The sequence below is a fragment of the Phascolarctos cinereus genome, unplaced genomic scaffold (assembly GCF_003287225.1).
Source record: "Phascolarctos cinereus isolate Bilbo 61053 unplaced genomic scaffold, phaCin_HiC Scaffold_9;HRSCAF=440, whole genome shotgun sequence".
Classification (NCBI taxonomy): Eukaryota; Metazoa; Chordata; class Mammalia; order Diprotodontia; family Phascolarctidae; genus Phascolarctos; species Phascolarctos cinereus.
The window spans coordinates 186,650,122-186,658,568 of record NW_027556402.1 but is presented as its reverse complement, the minus strand read 5'-3'; the positions used below and the strand labels follow the sequence as shown (position 1 = coordinate 186,658,568).

The 8,447-nt window shown below is 38.4% G+C and overlaps 1 pseudogene; it reads right to left on the bottom strand.

The window, feature by feature from the left end:
• Positions 1-5,373: 5,373 nt before the first annotated feature.
• Positions 5,374-5,719, bottom strand: LOC110212166 (cyclin-dependent kinase 2-associated protein 1 pseudogene; annotated as a pseudogene).
• Between the last annotated feature and the right edge of the window lie 2,728 nt (positions 5,720-8,447).

Sequence of the window (8,447 nt, the reverse complement as noted above, 5' to 3'; positions counted from 1 at the left end):
TCTATTTGTATGTGTATGTATATATATGCATATATTATATATATACATACAAAAATCAATTCATGCTCTCAGCACTGCAAAGTAGATTCTATTATTTTCATTTAACAGATGACAAAACTGAGGCTGAGAGGTTAAATCAGGGGTTCTTAGCTTGGAGTCCATGAACTTAAAAAAAATTACAGTTGTATTTTAATATATTTTGTTTCCTTTATAATTCTATGTGTTTTATTTCATGGATTTTGAATACATTATTCTCAGAAGAGTTACATAGGTTAAGCATCTTTGAATATTTAAATGAATGAATAACAGAGGAAAAGAGAAGAGAAGTAATCACTTCTTTTTTTTCCTGGCAGCGGGATGAGCAGAATCACACTTCCTGTTTGAAGTTGCATCGTCTACCATGTTTCCTTTTGGTTCCCTGACATGCTTTTATTTTCATCTGTCCCAGCTCAAGCCTTTCCTTTCCTTTTTATTCCTATTTGCTGATTCTCTCCCTGTCTTCATCTTTGCTGTTAACTCACCCAATGACAAACCACTCAGAAATAATTCCAGAAATTCCTTCTCTCCTTTGCCCTTGCTGCCCTGTCTAGGGCTTCTGGCAGCCATCTGCTGAACTTCCTCAACTCTGCCGAGTTAGCACTTGCAGTGGAAGGGGATTGCTTGTCCTTTTGCAAATAGGAAGCACCACTGGATTCTGCTGATGTTGCTAGTTGAGCAAAAGCAGATAGGTAGCACCAGTTTTTCAAACTGACAGCTGGAAATAAAAATGAGCTGAGGCCAAATGCTCAGTGGGACATAGCATCTTGACGGGCAAGTGGAAATTGAATCAAGGTGATGAGGAAAGGTGATGTATTTAAGACTTGGGCTTCTGTTAGTGTACACATTGCCAGATTAAACCCCAAAAGGTTGACTGTAATGTTGCAAAGGAAGGAGATAAGGCTGCCGCAAAACATCAGATGCTTACTATCTACATATAATCTTATCAGCACCAACTGACTTGTAAACCAAGGTCTGAAATTCAGAAGGGAGCTCTGGCTTTTCAGATGGCTTAATACCCTAGAACACAATTAGCTGGGGATGGTCTGAAAGCAAGAGATAAAATAGTGTATAATGAGATCACTTGGGATATGCCAATGGAAGCCTTCCCTGTGCCCACCATAGAGGTAACATTATGATGTCAAAGATACTTATTGAACTGCTACCCTTGGCTCATTGGGATCTAAGCCAAGGACCAGATGATCTTGAAGGCCTTTTCTTGTTTGAAGTATGTATCATGATCCCAAGATCATTCTAGTGAATATACAAAATTCCAAATGCATTATAGATGTTCTTCATGACTGCTAAATTTCTCATCTACTAACTAATCTGTTTAGAAGGCTATAAAGCGCTGCCTTTGAGGCTCCAAGGCATGTTTTAGTCTAGATAAAATTACACTTTGTTCAACAGAGGTGAAAGGTTAGACTCCTTTAGCTACATCATCCAAGGGGGCACAGCAAAGGCAGTGGAAAGTTTGGTTTTGCTGTTCAGTTGTTTCAGACTCTTGGTGACCTTATTTGGAGTTTTCTTGGCAAAGACACTGAAGTGATTTTCCTTTTCCTGCTCATTTTGCAGATGAGGAAACTAAGGCAAACAGGGTTAAGTGATTTGCCATTACTTACAGCTAGTAATGGAAAGAGGTGAGTGTTATTCCCAGCTCTGACATTTAATAGCTTTTCTACTTAGGGCTCTGGTTGCCCTGTCTGGAAAATGGGGATAATAATGCTTCTATGACCAACATCACAGAATTTTTGAAAGGATCAGATGAGAAATATATTGAACAGAGCTGCAAATATAAAATGGAAACTATTCTAATTGTTACTATTGCTAGTAAAGTAGGACCCTGCTGTAGGGATACAGGTAACACCATAGAGCCATTCACTACAATTCATTTGCATATAAATACTTAAAAGCCTGTTGTCTGGTACCTTTTAAATTGTATCTCTGCATCTAGCCTCTGCCTCTCCAATCTATCATAAACACAACCTCTAAACTGATACTCCTAAAGCACAGGTCTGCTCACCACATTGCTCTTGTGCTCAAAAACCTTCAATGGCTCCCTATTATTCCTGGAATAAAATACACGTTACCTGAAGGAATTCCTGTTACAAGAGGATGAAAGGCTTCCTTGAGGATATAGCGCTGGAAATGAACTATCATAAAAATTGAGGTAGTCACTAATGACTTCCTTGTCACTAAATCCAGTGATTTGATTCCCATCTTTGTCTTCCTTTCCTTAATAATGCTAGTGGACAGTCTATCAACCCCTGTCTGGTCTCATTTCTCTCACCTAAGCAATCTGGACCCAATCAGAACCCAGTCACCTGCCATTTGCTTTGCTTTCATGGTCTTCCACTCTTTCTACCCTGATAGCCCTAAATCCCAGGTGATCTCCCTGGTAGGTAGAGGCAGGTTGTACAGTGGTAAGAGCACTGGGTGTGGAGTCAGGAAGACTTGAGTTTAAATCTGAATTTAGACATTTATTGTGTGAACCAAGTTATTTAACCTCTGTCTGCCTCAGTGTTTTCAACTGTAAAATAGGGATAATAATAGCTCTTTCTCCCAGGCTTGTTTTAAGGATCAAATTAGGTGGTATTTTTAAAAGGCTTAGGACAGTGCCTGGCACACAGTAGGTGCTTACTAAATGTATATTCCTTTCCCCTTCCTTTATCTATTTTCTCTACGCCTATATGTAAGCAGCTGAATATTTCTTGGGAAAAAAATCAGGAAATTATGCTAATTTGATTCACATCAGGGTGCAAATTTATGTTACCTGAATTCAACTGGGTCCTCACTACTGCACAATACTTTTATTCATCACTAATTGATATCTACATCCCCTAAAAGGGTTATTTTACAATCTTTTTTCTGCTTCAATCTAAATTCAGACCCCTCCATTTTATTCACAGTAGGTTGAAGTCACTTGATTTGAACTCCCTCAAGCTTCCTTTAGTATTCTAAATCTTTCAATATACTTAATTATACTCTTCCCCCTTTCTCTAGTCTTAGGAGAAAAAGTGACTCCTGTTTGCTAAGACTAATTCTTTCATCTGAACCCCTTTGATCCCACTCATTTCTCCATAAATCATAGAATAATAGGGCAAGCATTGGAATGGATTTTGGAGGTCATTTTGCCATATGATAGAACTATGGCTTAGAGATCTCAGATGACATGCCCAAGGTCATATAGCAAGAACTGGGATCAGAATTAGGTTCCATGACTCCTAGTTCAGCAGAGCAGATTACTCTTTCCATTGCCCCGCACTACCTTCAAAGTTATTACTTTCATTCTTTGGTTTCTCCCTTTCTACTGGCCCTTGCTTTTCAAGTTAGAAATTGGCCCAAGTCTTCCCCAATCTAAAACACAAGAACAAAACTGACAACTTTCTTTGACACATCCTAAAATTTCAAGCTATTATCCTACCTCTCCCCAACCTCATTGCCAAACTTGTAGAAAGAGTAATCTATAAATTACTTCTTCCATCTCCTCATTTTTCAGCCCTTGGCAGCTTGGCTTCTCTCCCCAATGTTCCACAGAAATAGCTCTTTCCAGATCACCGGTGACTTCCTATTGCTAAATCCATTTTTAAAAATGTCTTCAGGTTCTCTGAACACTCTTCAGCTTTTGGTAATGTTTATTATACTTTTATTTCCTTTTCCGCAACACCAAAATTACCCTTTATTACTTGCCCCTGACTCCTCTGACCCCTACACCTGTGTGGGAGATTCTGATATTTGAATCATAGTAATTAACTGGGAAAAGATATTTTTGATTAGGGAGAGTAGTCACTCCCTTTACCTTTTTAATTGTTGATTTCTAGTAATTTCTTGATATATTCTCTTCTGCCTGCTTTAACACTCATACTAACTTTGTTTTTAGAGCATTCTGATAATTTTTGATAATGTTGTTTTCTGGCTCCTCATCATCTTTGTATTTATGAAATTTGGGTGTCCTCTAATTTTTTGGGGGGTCTTCTTCTATTATCATTCTCTTCTCTCCCTTGTGTGTTTTGTCCAATCTCATTACTTCAGTAATCTTCACTGCATAGCTGACTCCCAAATTTATGTATATTAATTAAAATCAGAAATATATATAGGCAAGAAGAAGATAAAGACCTTGCTCTGGGCTTAATTTCGGGGCTTGCTCAGATTCAATTACATTTTCTCTTGAGAAAATACAGAGGGGTTAGAATCCTATGGCTTGGTGGGATTTCTTTGGAAAGTTCTCTTGAAATGAATTTGTAGCCAGAGAATCCTCAATGAAGCAGAGAGGTATAAGGAATTTCTAACTCTAAGTCAAAGTGAGATTTCTGATTAATAGCCTTCCTTTAGTGGTCAGGAAGTAGAGATTAAAAAAAATAGATTTAGGCTCTGAGTTCTGGTTATCTTGGATTTGGCATGAAGAATCTCCTTTTGGAGGGAAGCTATCTATATCCAATATTCTGAGGAAAAATAGAACCTCTTTTTTTTGTAGATAGTATTTAATTTTTTCCAATTACATGTAAAGTCAATTTTTAACATATTGTTTGATTTAGTTGTGTTAATGAAAATAAGCTTTATTACATCAAGTAATAAATACATACAAATACATACAAATAACAACTTTAGCAACTTATCCAGTTTTTTAAAGTCATTTTATGGCAAACTCAAAACCTGAAATCTACATTCTTAGTCTGAAAAGCAACTATCTGGGTTCTTAATTTTTCAATAGGCTGCTCAGTCCTCTGTATTTATAACTCATGCATTTTAAATTGCCTTCAAAGCACAAACAATCATGCAAATGCTCACACACCGGAAACAAAACAAAACAAACAAACAAACAAAAACAAACAACATGTTATTTTTTAAAGCAGGGTCTCTATCATGTAGCCCTAACTGGGAGATACCCAACTGCCAGACAGGACATGCAGTCGGCATTGACTCATGAGAAAATCCTTGAGAGTTATTGGAGATTCTGGAAAAAATGCAAAAGAATGACGATTTGGGTGATTTTAAGTGTACTCAAAGGAAGACAATCAAAGATCGGGGCAGGTTATCGGGGCAGTAAACTACAGTCGGCAGCAACTTTCTACATGCAGTTTCTGGACTCAATGCTTAAAAAAAGAAAAGTGACCTATGTTGTTCCTCACTACTCAGAATGCAGCTCAACTGCCAAATTGCCTTTTCTTCTGTTCTTACAGACTGGTGGGGATGAGAGGAAGAAAAGGGGAAAGAACCAAACTTTTAGACCATTCAAAAGAAGGGATTCGTATGAATGTTTTGAAAATCACCAGAAAAATAAGTGTTATTCTTTCTTCTTCACAAAGAAATGGAAAACTTTGGAAGTGAAGTGGAAGGCTAGGATCTTGAATTTCGTTCAATCTCTGCCAGGCATTCCTGAACTAATCCTGGAGCGTGAATGATGCCTCGCTTCAGCCTCTCCATGGCGCTTTTGCTCCCTGCATACGTGGGTCTGATCTCTGCCTAGCTCTTCGATGACAGCCAGCAGTTCTGCATATTTGCTTTGGGATACCTGGCTGCTCCCTGCACTTTGGGTGTAGCCTAGAGTTGGGGGTCCATAGTCGTTGATCAACTGCCGGTAATGGGTGGAGGCCGCCATGCTGGCAGAAGGAGAGTGTACACTCCCAGTCGGGTTCAGGGACTCGCCTGGCATGTGGGCGTTCAAGTTGGGCTTGTAAGGCATGCCTGGGGAGGCGAGCGGTTCCCAGAACCCGCAGGTCCCGCGGTGCGGTGGAGATTCTCTGCGCCCTGGCTCCTCAGCCCACTTTTTGTTTACGGCTCCCCCGACCCCGCAAATATGGCCGTCACTTATATTGACACACACAATGCAGTATAGTTTCTATGCATCACCGGGGAAGGGGAGCCACAAAGTTTGGAGAGGGCGCAGTCCAGGGGGACCTCCCCTACCCCTCCCTGCACTCCCCAGCAGCCACATTCATTTTTCATATAAAATTTTGAGTTCCAAATTTTCTCCCTCTTTCCCCTCCCTCCTCTCTAAGATGGTAAGCAATTTGATATAGGTTATATATGTGCAATCATATATAATGATTTAGCCATGTTTTGAAAGTCATGTGAAAGAAGAAACAGAACAAAAGAAAAAAAAAACAAAAAATAAAGTGAAAATAATATATGTTGATCTGTCTTCAGACTATCAGTTATTTCTTTGATTGTGGATAGCATTTTCCATCATAAGTCTTACAGACTTGTCTTGGATTATTTTATTGCTGAGAAGGAATAAGTCAATCATAATTGATCATTGCACAATGTTCCTGATACTGTGAGCAATATTGTCCTGATTCTGCACACTTCATTTTGCATTCCTGCACGTAAGTCTTTCCAAGGTTTTCTGAAATCCACCTGCTCATAATTTCTTAAAGCACATTAGTATTCCATTACATCCATAAACCACATCTTGTTTATCCCAATGGATGGAAATCCCCTCAATTTCCAAGTCTTTGCCACCACAAAAAGAGCTGCTATAAATATTTTTGTACATGGAGATCCTTACTCCCCCCTTTTTTTTAAATGAAAGAATCTCTTAATGAGAAGAAATGCCACTGAGATTTTTGCCCCAGTCTATATATGCTTCTATAATTTTTCTTTTTCTTTTTTTCTTTTTTTAAAGTGGAACTTCCTCCATTCACCCATAGGGAACAATGCCCATCAGAGACTACATGCCATGATCACACTCCCTGCAGAAAATAAATGCTTGTTTGAGGCCATATGCCATATGAGAACAAGAGGGAGCTGGCCTTGGGGGACCAGTACAATGACCTAAATAGAAGATACTGGTGTACTTTCAAGATTAAAAGCATGAGTTGTCCCTTCTAGCATAGGCCCTGGCTACCTGTTTTCCTTACATGTTTCTATTCTTCTGAGGAATGATTTATACACTATGGCAGACTGTGGGTCAGGACTATTAAGGCAATGTTTTATTACTACTTTTCTTCCTATACTGCTACATAGAATCCCTTTCATTTGAACTAATTTCATCCTCTGAATGACTATTAAGTGTAAACACATTGCATGGGTTTGTGAGCTATAGGTTTTGAGTTGGATGTGGCCTCAGAGAGTGCTTTAAATACACAGTAATCTTATTTGGGGGACCCCCATGCAACTAGAAAGGTTCTTCCAGGTGGTACACTCAAATAGCATGATCTCCAGACCCTTCACTATCTAGATTCTCTATAGCCTATTAATGTTCTCTCAGAAATGTGGTACATAGAGCTGAATATAATACCCCAGATGTGAAGTATGGGTCAGACTTGAATAAGATCTTCCTGGTCCTATCTATTGACTTGTCTCAGTATCATCTAAGATCACCTTGGGTTTCCTAGCTGTCATATCACACTGTTGACTCTTATTGAGCCTGTAGTCCATGAAAATCAGTAAATTCTTTTCAAACTTCTGTCTAATCATGGTCCTCTCATTTTGTGTTTATGGAATCATTTTGTTTTTAGGCAATTGGGGTTAAGTGACTTGCCCAGGGTCACACAGCTAGTAAGTGTCAAATGTTTGATCTGAGGCCAGATTTGAACTCAGGTCCTCCTGACTTCAGGGTCAGTGCTCTATCCACTGCACCACCTAGCTGCCCCATGGAATTAATTTTTGAGTACAATTGTGGCCACATTTATCCCTATTCTATCTTTAAAAAAAATCTTATTGCTATCTTTTGTTCTTATTCTTATTCCATTTAACTTTACTAGACTCAGCCTAATATTCTTAAAATTTTGATTAAATTTTTTTCAATCAAAAAAATTCTGTCTTCTTTCCCTTTCCCCCCAGACCCAACACACACGTTGAGAAAGAAAGAGAAACAAAACCCCTATTACAAACATATATAGTCAAGAAAACAAAATTTCCAAATTGGTTGTGTCCAAAAATATGTCTCAGTCTTCACTCTGAGTCCATCACTTCTTTGTCAGGAGGTGAGTAGCATGTTTCATTAAGAATCTTCTGGGATTTTGGTTGATCATTGAGTTGGTAAGTGTTCTTAAATCTTTCAAAATTATTTGTCTTTAAAATGTAGTTATTTTATAAATGATTCCCTTGGCTCTTCTCATTTTACTCTGTATCAGTTCATATAAGACTTCCCAGATTTCTCTTTAACTATCCCATCATCACTTCTTATAACAAAATACTATTAAATCACATTGATATGCCATATTTTAGTTAACCATTCACCAATTGATGGATACCCCCTCAGTTACTAATTATTTGCTACCATAGAAAAAGCTATTGTAAATATTTTTTATCCATAAGGGTCCTTCTTCTCTTCCTTTGATCTCTTTGGGATATATATTGCTGAATAAAAGGGTATGCATGCATAGTTAAACTCTTTAGCATGATTCCAAATTGCTTTCCAGGATGGTTGGCCCAATTCATTGTTCCAGCCCAAAGCGCTAACCCAT